The sequence below is a fragment of the Artemia sp. Qi Xiang Cuo genome, chromosome 12, assembly GCF_049724085.1.
Source record: "Artemia sp. Qi Xiang Cuo chromosome 12, ASM4972408v1, whole genome shotgun sequence".
Taxonomy (NCBI): Eukaryota; Metazoa; Arthropoda; class Branchiopoda; order Anostraca; family Artemiidae; genus Artemia; species Artemia sp. Qi Xiang Cuo.
The window spans coordinates 26687777-26703601 of record NC_142805.1 but is presented as its reverse complement, the minus strand read 5'-3'; positions in this window follow the sequence as shown (position 1 = coordinate 26703601).

Genomic DNA, 15825 nt, shown 5'->3' with positions numbered 1-15825 from the left:
GCAATAACAACAAATACTATTTCTGGACACCATGACATTCGCTGAGAGCGTGCACTTGACCAAAAACAACAACAACATTGACCTTGAAATTTGTCTTGTAAACAACAACAAAGACTATTTCTTGATCGTAACATTCGCTGAGAGCGTGCACTTGTCCAAAAACAACAACATTGACCTTGACATTTGCCTCGGAAACAACAACAAATACTATTTCTGGATCATAACATTTGCCTCGAGCGTGCCAAAAACACACCTGGAGAAAGAGGTCATTGACCCCATTACGCAATCATTCTCCCTAGGGAGGCTATGCCCATATAAGGAGTTCGTACGGGAGTAGAACCCCCCTCTCTACTAGTGGGATCTTACAAAATAAAACTATTATTTTAGTTTAATTTTTTTCTTATGATGATATATTTAAACTTTAGCTGAATACTGACTTCCCATGATTTTTTGAAACTTAGCACGCACTGACTTTCAAATTTAGTGACTGTTATCACACTGCACAATATTAATACAATTTGATTTTTTGGTTGTTTTTTACATTCATTTTTGGTGATAAAATGTATAAATTGATCAACAACTATTTGATTTATAGATCAAATGATATAGATCAATGAATAGCAACTGTTCATTGATCAGTTGCTATTCAGTCTCTGACCTGTTAAGAGCTATTTGTGTTAAAAAAGGATTATATTTCGGAATCAATTAGAGACTAAATATATTTCGTCATTGAAGATAAATTAAAGTTCAAATAGGGATAAAATCCCTTTAATAGACAGTGATGATGATAACAGTGATAGAAATTCACAAAAATACTAGATATTTCGGTCACATATACAGTGACCGTCATCAGTAGTAAAACTAAAATAAAACAATTTAAAACATAAGTTTATATACTAAATCAAATAACACTACATATTGTTTAAATCTCTTATTCTTTTCAAAGCAAAGGCTGAAGTTATTCTCTTTGACCTTCTTGGATTCGGAACCTTCTTTAGCGTTCCTTGTGCCCTATAATTATATGGACTTCCCAAAATTCATAAGCCTAACCTACCATTACGACCAATTGTGTCAAGTACAAGGTCACCAACAAGTGTTTTGAGTAAATGGTTAGTGTCAATCTGTAAACCACTTTTGTCTACACAAATTTCGTTTATTAAGAATTCTTCGACTTTGGTTGAAAAACTGAAAAAAGTAGAAATTTCTTCGAATTCTTTGCTTTCAAGCTTCGACATTGTATCAATGTACACAAATATTGATGTAGAAGTAGCCGAAACTCTTCTAGAAGGGAAGCTATTAAGAAATTTGGATTTGATTAGTGGAAAAACATATTTGGAAGTTTCTATAATTATGATTTTAGTAAGGTTGTGCAATAAGTTCTCTTATTTTTTTCAATTTAGAATGAAGTCTTTCTAACAAATAAATGGTTTACCTATGGGGGCCCCTTTATCCCCGTTATTATCTAATATTTTTGTGGAGAATATTGAAACAATTGTGTTAGATTCATATTTTTTGAAACATATTTTCTTGGGCCGATATATGGATGACATTATTTTAGTATGGGATTATGGTGAGGAGGAATTAAAGGGATTTTTGGAACATCTTAATTGTTTGGAAGGAGATTTTAAGTTTACTGTTGAATTGGAAGAGAATGGGAAACTTCCTTTCCTTTATGTTCTTATTTTGAAAAATCAAAATAGTTTGGATTTTAAAATTTAAAGAAAACCGACAAATAACCATAGATTTTTGTCTTATAATTCCAGTCATGCACACCAAGTAAGAATTGGTTCGATCATTTCTATAACTCATCGGATCTTTAGTCTTTGATCTCCAAAATTTGTTGAGGAGGAGTTGTCTTTTCTAAGAAAAATACTAATAAGTAACATGTATCCAGAATGGTTAATAAACCAGACTTTTTCAAAAAGAAGAAAAAGGTTTCTAGAGATTTCTAAGGAAGTCTTTGAGACAACTTAGGAGAAGGATGTTTTTAGTTCCTTACCATCGGTACCCGGGCGAAGTTAAAAATTTAAAAGAATTTTACAAAGCATTGGTCCAAGGGTAGCTTCAAAGAGTAATAATATTTTGAGCAGTTATCCAAATTCTGGGAAGGATCTACTTTTATTGGGGCAGCAAAGTGGGGTTTATCAGATCCCTTGTACTTGTGGAAGCTCATATGTGGGACGTACTAACCAGAGTTTGGAAATGAGATTATTACAACACAAAGATTCTATTTCTTCGGCTGTAAAGCAAGTTTCTAAGTCTGAAGATTTCACTTCAGCCCTTTCAGAACATATTTTTTAATTTTCCAGACCATTTTATTTTGTTCGAGAATGTCTCTTTGATTTCTAGGGATCGGGGTTTAAAGCAAAATTTTCGTGAAATTCTTGAAATAAAGAAAATCTTATTCAAGAATATTGCTTTGAATCGAGATACAGGTGAATATGGGCTGGACTCTATCTATGATAATTTATTAAAATCTGAGAGAGTAAAGTTCAATTCACCCAATGTAGTTGACCTTTGTCCAAATGTTATATCATTGAACGCTAATGAACCGAATCCAAGAAGGTCAAAGAGAATAGCTTCCGCCTTTGCTTTGAAAAGAATTAGATATTCAAACAATATGTAGTGTTATTTGATTTAGTATATAAACTTTTGTTTTAAATTGTTTTATTTTAGTTTTACTACTGATGACGGTCACTGTATATGTGACCGAAATATCTGGTATTTTTGTGAATTTCTATCATCACTGTCTATTAAAAGGATTTTATCCCTATTTGAAATTTTATTTATCGTCATGGAAAGGCAGTTTGGTCTTTGAAATTATCTACGTCATATTTATGGGGATGATTTGACCAAAATTGTGGGTAAATATATAAACACTCAGAAAAAACATGCAAATATTATCAACCAACAGGATTTTCTTCTACGATGTAAGAAGATGAGAATTGTACCACCTTAACTAAAATTCAATTTACATTTGGGCACTTTCAAGGAAAAAAAGTTTGAACGAAGCTTACATTTCAAGGCTTTAAATCACATTATTAAGGATAAAAGTCGAAAAAGAGCTTTAATAGTGAAAGATAAACTTTCCCTGGAAAATCTTATATAAAAAAAGGTTAGTGTAAGTGACTTTTGTTTTATTCAACAAACAGGAAAAAATCACTTCAATCATGAATTTCGCCTTTCCAGAGAAAGATTGCTAAAAAATTTTTCGAAATTATCAACACATAATGCGGTAATACCTTCGTCAATTCTTGGACCAGGTGTGTTTAATTTTTCATCAAGAACTTTAACGATACAAGAACAATCAGTGCTTGAAAAGGGTCCGAAATTTTGTTTGAAACCGGATAAAGTCCCCGTGGAAGACATTATCTCTTCAATAGAAACATCTTTGCATAAAAACGCAAATATAATAAAAGATGTAAGCTTAGTAAGAGCTTCTACCGTAAAAACCCTGTCTAATTTTGTATTGAAACCGAATTGTCCGAGTACGACCATCAAAGACATAAGAATTCTTAAAAACTTGAAAAAGGATAGTTCAATTATCATTACAAAAGCAGATATGAGTAACACTTTAGTTGTGATGAATACTGAGGACTACGATTCAAAATTAAGAAGTTTACTAGAGGATGAAAAAACATACAAGAAGCTATCGTATAATCCAACAGACTCTTTTACAAATAAATTTAAGAAAGAATTGAAGTGCTTAAAGGATGAAGGAAAAATTACACCTCAACTTTATTACAAATGTCTGCCACGCAGTTCCTTGTGCCCTAAATTAGATGGACGTCCCAAAATTCATAAGCCTAACCTACCATTACGACCAATTGTGTCAAATGCAATGTCACCAACAAGTGTTTTGAGCAAGTGGTTAGTGTCAATCTGTAAACCACTTTTATCTACACAAATTTCGTTTATTAAAAAATCTTCGAATTTGGTTGAAAAACTGAAAAAAGTAGAAATGTCTTCGAATTCTTTGCTTTCAAGCTTCGACATTGTATCAATGTACACACATATTGATGTAAAAGTAGCCGAAACTCTTCTAGAAGGGAAGCTCTTAAGAAATTTGGATTTGATTAGTGGAAAAACTGATTTGGAAGTTTCTGTAATTATTAATTTAGTAAGGTTGTGCAACAAGTTCTATTATATTTTTCAATTCATAATTAAGTAATTCTAACAAATAATTGGCTTATCTATTGAAGCCTCGGGATCAAATATTTCTTCAAATATTTTTGCGGAGTATATGGTCGCATTTGCGTTGGACACTTATTTTTTAAAATATGTTTTCTTGGTCTTGTATCTGGATGTCCAAAGTTTCGTAGTGAATTAGTAGTAGGATGACTAAAAGAAAGATTCGAAGTTTATTGAATTTTTGGGAGGGGATTTAAGGTTTATCGCTAACTTTAACGAGAAGTGAAAACTTTCTTTTCTAGGTGTTCTTTTTTTGAAAAATCAAAATAGTCTGGATTTTAAAATTTACAGAAAACCAACAAATAACAATAGATTTTTGTCTTATAGTTCCGGTCCCGCTCACCAAGTTAAAATCGGTTTGATCATTTCTTTAACTGACCAGATCTCCCGTATTTGCTCTCCAAAATTTTTTGAGGAGGAGTTGTCTTTTCTAAGAAAAATACTAATAAGCAACATGTAACCAGAATGGTTAATTAACCAGACTTTTTCAAAAAGAAGAAAAAGGTTTCTAGAGATTTCTAAGGAAGTCTTGGAGACAACTTGGGAGAAGGATGTTTTCAGTTCCTTGCCAGATGTACCCGGGCTAAGTGAAAAACTTAAAAGAATTTTACAAAGCAATGGTCTAAGGGTAGCTTCAAATAGTAATAATACTTTGGGCAGTTATCTAAATTCTGGGAAGGATCTACCTTCATTGGGGTAACAAAGTTGGGTTTATCAGATCCCTTGTACTTGCGGAAGCTCATATGTGGGACGTACTAACCAGAGTTTTGAAATGAGATTATTACAACACAAAGATTCTATTTCTTCGGCTTTAAAGCTAGTTTCTAAGTCTGAAGATTTCACTTCAGCCCTTTCTGAACATATTTATAATTTTCCAGACCATTTTATTTTGTTCGAGAATGTCTCTTTGATTTCTAGGGATCGCGGTTTAAAGCAAAATTTTCGTGAAATTCTTGAAATAAAGAAAATCTTATTCAAGAATATTGCTTTGAATCGTGATACAGGTGAATATGGGCTGGACTCTATCTATGATAATTTATTAAAATCTGAGAGAGTAAAGTTCAATTCACCCAATGTAGTTGACCTTTGTCCAAATGTTATATCATTGAACGCTAATGAACCGAATCCAAGAAGGTCAAAGAGAATAGCTTCCGCCTTTGCTTTGAAAAGAATTAGAGATTCAAATAATATGTAGTGTTATTTGATTTAGTATATAAACTTTTGTTTTAAATTGTTTTATTTTAGTTTTACTACTGATGACGGTCACTGTATATGTGACCGAAATATCTGGTATTTTTGTGAATTTCTATCATCACTGTCTATTAAAAGGATTTTATCCCTATTTGAACTTTTATTTATCATATTACATTCAAATAGGCAATGGTCAATTGTTTCATTATTCATATTACAATGCCTGCAAAGAGGGGACAGGGGAATTGAACCACTTGAATTAGAAAGCTTATATGAGAATGCAAGGAAATTTAGTCCATTTGTTCCAGAACGAATTCTATGATAAATTTTAGAAAGATACTTATTGGGAAAGGGGGAAAGGATAGGATTAATCTTATTAAAATTAATATCTGATAGCCTCCATCGGTAAATATCTCTAATTGGGATTGGTCTCCCACTTGGCTGGTCAATATTTATATTGGTGATATATACTGTGATATATTCTGATATATACTGGTGAGATTGTGTCTTCTATTTCTTCTTCCGAAAATATAGGCTTCGCTATCCATAGTTCTGAAAAATATCAGTTTTTGAATCTATTATTGTGTATTACTTCTTCCTTCTCCTTATGATGATGTTTTAGAGAACATGTTAAGTTATTTGGTAGGATTTTTGTAATCCTTTACGGTCCATCCCATTTCCGTTTTAACTTTTTCTTTCCCTCTAGATTTGTTTTTTGAACATAAACAAAATCTTCTATACAGAAAGTAGTTTTATTTTTGCTTGTTCTGTTATATTTTTATTTTTGTTCTGTTTTCGCAACTGCTAGACTAACTTTAAGTTGCTCCGTTGGTTTTATAATTCTCATCACCCTTTTTGTTTATATTGGTGTAAGTTGTAATATATTCTGTCATTTTCTTTTTTATTCGAAAAAATTCTGGGATCTCTTATGTGTTGCAAAAAAAATGGCGTTTCTTTTAAGGTACGTGAAAAAGCCGTATTTATTGCAAAGACTACAAATGGTAAATGTTCATCCCAATTTTCATTTTCCTCTCTTGCATGTATTCCCAGCATGTAAGCTAATTCCCTATGCTTACGTTCAACCTTCCCACTGGCTGCTGCAAGGTAAGACGAGGTAAACCATCGTTTAACCCCAAGATATTCTGTAATTTCGTCTAATAATTTGGCTCTAAAACATGGCCCGTTCTTTCTGAGTAAAAATCTAGGAAAAATCCCGTGTTCCAAAACTATACGATTGACCAAAAAGTATACAATGGTTTTTGTCCTTTCAGCTTTAATTGGAAAAGCGTAAAAATATGAATTAAAATGGTCGACTATAATGAGTACACACCGGTTTCCTTTCCTGGAAACTAGTAAACTTCCCCCTGATCCCCAAACGTCTATTGACATTATTTCTCCTACCCCTGAAGGGGTGGGGTATTGACCTAATTCAGCCCTAGGTGTCTTTGGTGGCGAGTTTTGTTTGGCGCACTCTTGGCAGCTTTGTATAAAAGCTTTTACTTTTGAGTACATTTTTGGAAAATAAAAATTTCCCTTCAGTCTCCCCATAGTTTTTGCTTCTCCCATGTGACAGCCAATCATAGCATGTGCCATCTGTAAAACTTCTCCTTTCAGAGATCTTGGAGCTACCGGAATAATTTTTAAGCCATTTCTTCTGTATTCTTCGGATGGTCTATGGTATCTTACTAGAAGATTTTTACTTTCGTCCAGATCAAAATTATGTAGTTCCTTTAAAAAATGTTCAAAGTGCTCTGGTAATTCCGTTCCTTTTAAAAAAAAGGATTTCATTGCTAAACACAAATCATCTTTATTTTGGTGCTTTGAAATATTCTCATTTGACTGTATTTCTACCCCTTCCAGGTTGTTCTGGATGGTTGCTATCACATTTTCTTTCTTATCTGGATTTCATGATAAATAGTCTGGTAAAATATTTGTACGGCCCTTTAAATATATTGGAGTATATGAATATGCTTGCAGACGCAGTATCCACCGTGTCAGCCGGGCTGAAGTATTTTGCATCGTATGTAGCCAAACTAATGATTTTTGGTCTACTCTTATTATAAATTTTTTTCCAAGTATACATTGTCGAAAATATTCTGTGAATACCTTCACTGCTAATCATTCTCTTCCTAAGGTCGATTATTTTTTTCCTGCGTTCAACAGTAACGTACTAACACATTGGACAATTGATTATATAGCCTCGGAATATTTGTTCGAGAAGGTGACTATTATACCGTACTTTAAAACATCTGTTTGTAATCACAAGTTTTGAGGAGCATCGTGTAACTTCAGTGCTAATATTTGTAATAATTGTCTTTTTAGTTCAGTAAGCACTTATTTTGCGTCCTTTGAGAATTCGAATGTACCTGAAATTTTTAAAACGTTCGTCAAAGGATTTGCTATTGTGTCATAATTTTTAATATATCTTCTAAAATTCATTGATAGCCCACAAAATGATCCGCAGTCTTTTTGATCTTTAGGAGGTTGCAAATTTTCTATGTCAGTAAATTTTTATTGATTTGATGTGATAGTACCTTGATTTAACAGGTGTCCAAGAAATGGTAATTTTGGTACTACTATTTTTCACTTTTCTGGTTTTAATTTTAAGCCTGCTTTTTCAAACTTTTCCAGTATTTTTCTAAGTCCGATCAAGTGGTCTTCTAAGTTTTCATTAAACAGAATTACATCATCTAAATAAGTCAAGGTATATTTTTTCCTTCCTGGTTCGATATCTTTTAACACCAAATTCATTAGCCTACTGAAACAATTTGGACTAAATGATAAGCCAAATGGCATACGTTGAAATGTGAACGTTCTTCCATTGTCTAAGATTAAGGTAGCTTTATGCATGGTTTCTGCATCTGAAGCAATTTGCAAACATACTGCTATTAAATGGAAACTAGTTTAATATTTTGAACCCCCTAACGCATCTAAAATCGATCAATTCTTGGTAACTTCATTACGTCTTTAACCGTTATGGCGTTTAGTGCTCTAAAGTCTATACATAATCTCTAAGTACTATATTTTTTTCTGACTATCACTAACGGAAAACACCAATTACTAATGCTTTCTTTAGTTATACCCTGATCTTTCATTTCTTTTATTTGGCTTTCTAGCCATGGCTTTAAATAATAAGGTGTTTTATACGGTGACTTTTTGATTGGAGGGCCCTCTGTTGATATCTTGTGCGTGATTAAGTGAGTTAATCCTTAATCTGATTTGTGTCTTGCAAAAGTCCATTTAAAATCCCAAAGAATATTTTCCACCCTAGTTTTTACGTTTTCCGGTAAATGCTTTAAATCAAATTGTTGCAAAAAATCCGTTTTCGTCATTCCATACTCTTCTTGTGGTTGCGGTTTTAATGAGGATAAATGTTCGTGGCTAGAAGTGAAGTTTACGCTTAATTCTGGACTGTTTAGAGATTTTATTTCTGAATCTGAAATCTTTTCTACTGATCCAAGTTCTACCTGGTTCAGTTTTATTTTATTATTACTTAGATTTGATGGTTTTAAGTATGTTATACCATTTTCAATTTTTATAATTTGATTTTCCACGGAAATCATTGGGTATTCTTTTATGGTGTACCCCCCTATCACGGCATCCATCGTTTTAACCTTTCCTTCTGTTTCATTTAATGTAGCTAGAACGTGAGATGTCGTTCCCCCTTCTATTGTGATTTTTTCGCTTATTCTTAGGCTGTAATTCTAGTATTTAGTTTTTTTTTCTGCTGTTACGCAAATTTACTTAGTATTTTCATGTGCCTTGTTCATCGTGATTGTGTTTGATATGGATTCAAATACAATTCAGTATCTTCATACGGCATCTACTCCTAGAATTCCAGGAAATGGCAGCTGCTGGCATATTATTACTGTTAATGTTAGTTCTTTATCCCCTGCACTAAACTTTAGTGGACATTGTCTCAAAATTGTCAGCTTGTGCCCTGTCACTGATGTTAGGGTATTTTGGCATCTGCTTACTCGATTTTTGACACTAGGAGGACATCTATTAAAGACTTCCTCTCGAATTAATGATTTAGATGCGCCTGTATCTAGTAAACATGGTAAATTTTGAAAACACTCAATTTTAAAACAACGCAGAATTGGTAGATTATTATTATTCGCATTTGTATCACAACATTCTAAACTATATAGGGGTGTTTGTAAGGAAACAGCTCTGTCGACCCTTACAGGCTGGTTTCTCTGTTTAAATGCCCACTGTTTGGCCAAAAATTTTGATTATCTCAGTTTTCTTCAGCGCTGCTACTTTGACCCTGGGTATTATTAACCGTTTGCCTTCTAGGCCTGAATTCAGGAATATTATTAGGTGTTTGCCAAGTATTATTTGTTCCCTGCCTTTCTAAATATCTTTTCCCTTGCGTTTTGAACTGGTGTTTTGTTTTGTAAGTGTGTCCTTCCTTGGGCGTTTTATGCCAGTAATCTGCCGCATAGTGATTTGGTTTGCCACAGTTGTAGCAAATGAATCTTTTCTTATATTGCTTTGTAATTTGCCCTTCTTCGTGGGGTCTATATCTATTTCTATATATTCTTGACCTGCCCCCATTTGCTCTATAATTTTCCCCAGGAGGAGGAGGTGGGTATCCATAGTACTTGGTATTCCAAATCATTAAGGATCTAGTACAACGGTATTGATCGTCAAATATAGAAGGGTCAGTCCATGTTGGGAAGGATTGGCCATCCTTGTACCTTTTTGGTTTACGGTTCGGCTGCTCAAAATTCATCCTGTTCCGTCCCTTTTTATATTTTTTACTTTCTTGGGCTCCTGTGTTATTTATGACATTTGGTCAAACTTTTTCATAGCCTCGTCCTTTTTTAACTTTTTTTTAAGTAGTTTTATACCATTCTCTTTAATGTTAGGTTTCCTAAAGAATATTGGTACTAATAACTTTTTTATCAAACTGCACGTGAAATTAATTAGATGCACTTTCTCTACCGAATTTTTATTTTCGTCCGTCTGTAATTGTTAAAACGCGGATCTGCGAATTTTGTCTGCATGTTCCCTGATACCAGTTGAGGTATCGAATATGACTACCTCTGTTCGTAGCCTCTCGGAGATGCTTGTCTCAATGAATTTTGTTTTAAAAGATTCAATTAGAGTACTGATGTCCTTGGGCTCTCTTTCCTTGATTGCCTCAAAATGTTTAAGGGCGCTTCCCTTTAATCTGGCTGCAACGCATTGCTCTTTGACCTTATCTTCAAACAATTCTGTTAATTTGTTGAAAATTTTTAATTTTTCGATAAACTCATCTACATCTGAATTTCCCGCGTATTCCGGTATAATTTTTGCAATTTCAAGTACTGTTGATAGGGAAGTCATTTTTTCCTCTGGTAAAGCCATTTTATTTCAATTTACTATTTTTATCTAGCCTTCTCGACCCAGTTTTTCTAGCGACCACCAGTTGTTGTGATGGTGTTCGAGGGGCTAAAGGTAGATTGTAGATAGGTTGTCTAAAATACAATACTTTTATTCATTTACCATATAATAAAATCGGATATTTTCTGGCTACTGGGACTGGCTGTCCCAAGTAGCCCACAAGTCTCAATAAAAAAACAATAAAATATAAATAGATACTTAGACACTTACGATTATAAGACAAAGTCCAAGGTATTTCTAATGAGAAAACAAACGGGCAGGGGTTCACCCAGCAAGTCAAAAAGTCTGCTTTCAGTCCCAAAAATCGGGGTATATATATGAAAAACCTAACCACGTTCTTCCGGTAAATTGACGCATTTAGCCAGGAAATTGGTTATTGAGCAAGTTCCCTCCAAGCCCACACATTCCACGATTTGTATCCTTATCTTAAAAAGTGATATTTTGAAAACTTTATATTTGCGTCATATATATTTTTACTAATTTAATAATTAACTAAATTAGAAAGCTTTACCACACTCCGTCGTCTGAAGTTCACTGCCAAATTTGTAATTTCTTTTGAGAATTTAGATTGATTCATTATTTGAACCTAAAAGTTTATTTATTAGGGCTCTACGTTTAGGCACGTACACAATATATATATTTTTTTTGACAAGATTTGAATGAAAAATGCCCGGAAATTTGAAACAAAATTGGGATCTGGGGGCCCGATTCCCCCTTCGTTGGTCGAAAAGGAGAGTAAGGCGTGGTCTCTTCCAATCTTCTTTTGTTTTATAATAAGTATAGTAATAAATGAAAAGAAAGTGAGGTTTATTCTAATCGTCTTACACTGAATTAAGACAAGGTGAAATCTGCTTTCCACAATTTGTGCGTAAGTCTCTTAAAGTGTAGAATCCTTATGGTCCTTATCACTCTATTTGGGGTTCGTAAATTGGTCCCTAATGCTCCTGAAAGTCATGGTAGTTTTTATTGTCGAAAATTGTTTTTATTTTTTCTTTCTTAGCTAACCAACACAATACCTTTTCGTATCGCAGGTGCTCGTTTGTCCGCAGTTCCGGATCGCAGTTTCTTGTATTTGATACTATTGTCCATCCCGTCATTTTTAATAAGGCATTGGATAAGCCATGTAGATGGAAGTTTCTCTTGCCTGGATGATCTGAAATCTACAGTCACGTTTATTCTGTTTAGAAGATTCCAGTTATGACTCCTAGCAGCCTATGGAAATTTTGTCTCGCATCGTGGAGTGATTATTTAGAATAGGAGCAATAGGCTTAAAATAAAGTTTGTTCATATTTCAGTAAAAGTCTATTGAAGTGCATACATTGGTATGTGAATTAAAATACTATAGAATAGGTTATTACTGTATTGAAAAATTAGTTGTTTTAAGTGAAAGTTGTTTTGCCCACTTGTTCGTGACGGGTATGCCATGACGTGCAGTAAATATTCAGTATTTGTCTCTGAAATATTTGACAGAGACAATTCCGTCTACATGGAAGGAGGATTTGCTATTCCACATGCATTTCCTTGTTTCTTTGTTGAGGAGAGGTCCTCGTACTAGCTAACGCACACCAGTTGCCAATTAGCTTTGATGTTGATTGATTGCAAGATGAGTGGCGTTCGATCCAATGTGAAAATAAACCCAAAGATCTAAGCAGTCAGTGATGTGACAGTAATTGAACCCATATTCTTGCATGTAATAAGGATAGGAACTATCGAAGGTCGACCAGGGTCATAAATAATTTCCAATACCACATCGGCTAAGTATGATAAAATGGAAAAAAAAACAAATTAGTGATTATGGCCTCTTGGGGTATGAATAGAATAGTGTATTTGATGAAACTGTTTGTTATAAGGCATGTGCCGCCGATTAGAAATTGTATTGTAAACTGGCTGCTATTTTTTTTCTTTTGTTTTTTATTTTAGTGTAAATGTTACTGCGAATGTCTGAAATCTGGTTAATGTCGATATTCACCGGTAAATGTCAGAATCCTTTTTCTCTGCTTGGATTCAATTATCTGTGCGAATCAGCTTTTTCACTCTTATTTATTTATTAATTCCAAAATGGGGTAAGCTTTACCAAGCTTATCGTACGAAACGTTATAACAATTTGTGACAGTGCTGAAACACACTCTATGACAACATAACACAAAGTAGAAAATGTTGATGTGAGTGTAAAACATGGTTACTATGAACAATTCTACCCATAACAGCCATTCTTTGAAAACGTCCATTTTCAAATTTATTCCAGTGAAGATTATTTCATAGATTTGAATTCAGCATTTATAGATTTGCGCGTCATTGTTAAAAAATCTGTTTAAAATCGTGTCATTGTTAAAAAATCGCGTGTCAATTGTTAAAAACCAAGTGCAGCCAAGAGGTTATCCTATGAAAATTGTGTACTACATAATTTATTTAGACAAATCAGTGTCTACATAAATGGAACATTGGTAAGCGCGACCAACAATCTTTCAAATTATGCAAGTTATATACAATTCAAGTTGATGACTCCAATGTCCTATAAGAAATTGAGAGGTATGGCTATTGGATATAAATATAAAACGGACACAGACACTGGTAATATACTTAGAGATGCGACAACTAAAGATTTACACTTAATTGGTAAACTAAATCATGAGATATTTAATATACCTGAATGGCTGCCCCCCAATGTTAAGATTGATATAAAGCTACAACTCGCACCGTCCAATTTTATTTTGCGAAAAGTAGTTGGCACTGCACCCGATGTAACAGTCTCTCTCATCTCAGTAATACCTCATGTACGAAAATAACATGTTATGAGTTCTGTTGCCTTGGCAATTGAGAAATTAAGAGCCTCTGGAAATAATATCAAATTGCTCGTTCCTCATACAATCACGAATCAACGGCATACTGCTACAAGTACGCGTACCTAAACTGATTCATCATTTATCAATGGTAAAATTCCTTCGAAACTTGCTTTGGGTTTTCTATAAAGTGCTAGCGCTGTTGGATCATGGGTAGATTCTCCACACAAATTTGATCTGCTCGGACTCTCGTCTCTTGTATGTAAAGTAAATGAAATCCCACTCAATAATTTGTCCATTGATTAATCTTACAGGACCTTATATGAGTTGACAAGCAGTCCCTAGATCGAGATTCACAATTATATGAAAATAGTATAACCGATTAAATGTTTGCGAAAACTCATGGTATCATTTTATTGGATTTGTCCGGCACTCAAGATATGACTGTTGTCCGAACGGGTACTGCACGTTTAGAGTGTACCTTTGCCAAGTCATTGGAGGAGAGAATTATATTAATTTAGCTAAATCAATTTGAAATATGTTGGTAAATTACCCCTGATTGCAGTCTTCTATTAGACTTGGCACCATGAACACAAATCAAATAATCCATGTATTCAATTTGGATCCTTACATGTCCTCCTACAAATCCTATTGCATACCTTTGGATTTACTCCAGCACATTCAAAGTGATAATAATACCCTTATCATTGTCAACAGTAGCCCATCAACTGTAAAGACGAGGCATTGGCTATGCATCTTTCAAACAACAAAGAATATTGAATTTTTTTATCCTCTTGGCCTACCGTATACGTTCTAAACACCTCACATTAAAAAATTTCTTGATTTATCAACCAAAAATGCTTTAAAAATGTATGTAAATTTATTTATTAATAAAATTTGTATGTACAAAAAACACTGTGCCCTTTTAGATTTCTTCTTCTACGTATAGGTAATCATCAGAAACGATAAGTGGTAGCAGCTCGTCAGGATTTAACTTGTATTTATCTTGGCATGCAAAGTCGGGGTCACAATTTCTACAATAAATTGTAACTTCATTTTTATTAAATCTCTTTGTAAAGTCAATAATATTATTCTGATTCATATTTTAAAATTCACGTGTTTCAATTTGCTTATTTGAAGCAATGTCACACACAAATTCTCATATGAAGAATCACTTTCTGTAACTGCCGAATAAAAGTCTGTCGGTTTATAATCATAGTAGCCGGTATCTTCACAACAATGACGTAAAAACTTTTTATTTATTCCGACTCTTTTATTATTCCAGCAATTGAAGCGCAGACCAGGTTCTTCTTCCCCAAACAATTTAAAACCATGACGATACCAGTCTCTTAAAAATAAACTGAAATCACGTTTAGGATTTTTTTAAAATCATGCCAGGGTAAGTGTTTTCCCATTGATCACATTTATCATAGTGACAATTGGAGCATAGGAAACCTCTAGTATGAGAGTCACAAATCTCTTTAAGACAGGAATTACAGTCTTTAATTTCACAGCATATCTTCTATCCAATTTACTCAGGATTGCATAATCTACACTTTTCCTTATAGTCATCAGCAAAGGTACAATTATCACAGGATGACCATTTGCCCAATGTATACAAGCATAATGGACATATTTAAAATATTTTTCGATGTTGACTGTCTCACTTCCAAAAAGTAACTGACTCACGAACAATAAAATTAATATATTCTGGGAGGAGTGACGTCACAAAGCAGGTTTATGCACTATTTCTTGTTGACTTAAAAAATAGTCCTCTGATTAGTGATTAAAAGCAAAATGACAATATCATTTCATCTCGTTTCAGTTATTGTATCTATAAATTGATTAAAAGTTTTTGTGCTACGACGAAGTTTCAAGCATTGTCCAAAGATGGAGATTCAGTTTCTATTATATCTTTAAGCATTTCTTGAGGAAATATTTTTCTTTGGAGAGACAACTCTAGAAAATCATCATCTAAAACTTTCTACTTTTAAAATTCCGTAAGATTTTTTGGTTCTCAGAAAGTCATCTTTAATCCTGACACCCTCACTACCAATTATAGAATAAGAATTCCGCTAGTAAGAAACTCCTTTTTTATAGATTGATTCAGATTATTCTCTTCAATATATTTCACTAACACATTTAATTCGTCCTGTAATATCTGCATATGCATTATATTCACTTTTGCTACAAAGCATAATTGTTCTTCCGACTTGAATTTGCTTAATGATATAACATACCCCTGAAACATCTTGTCCCATTCTAGGGCTAG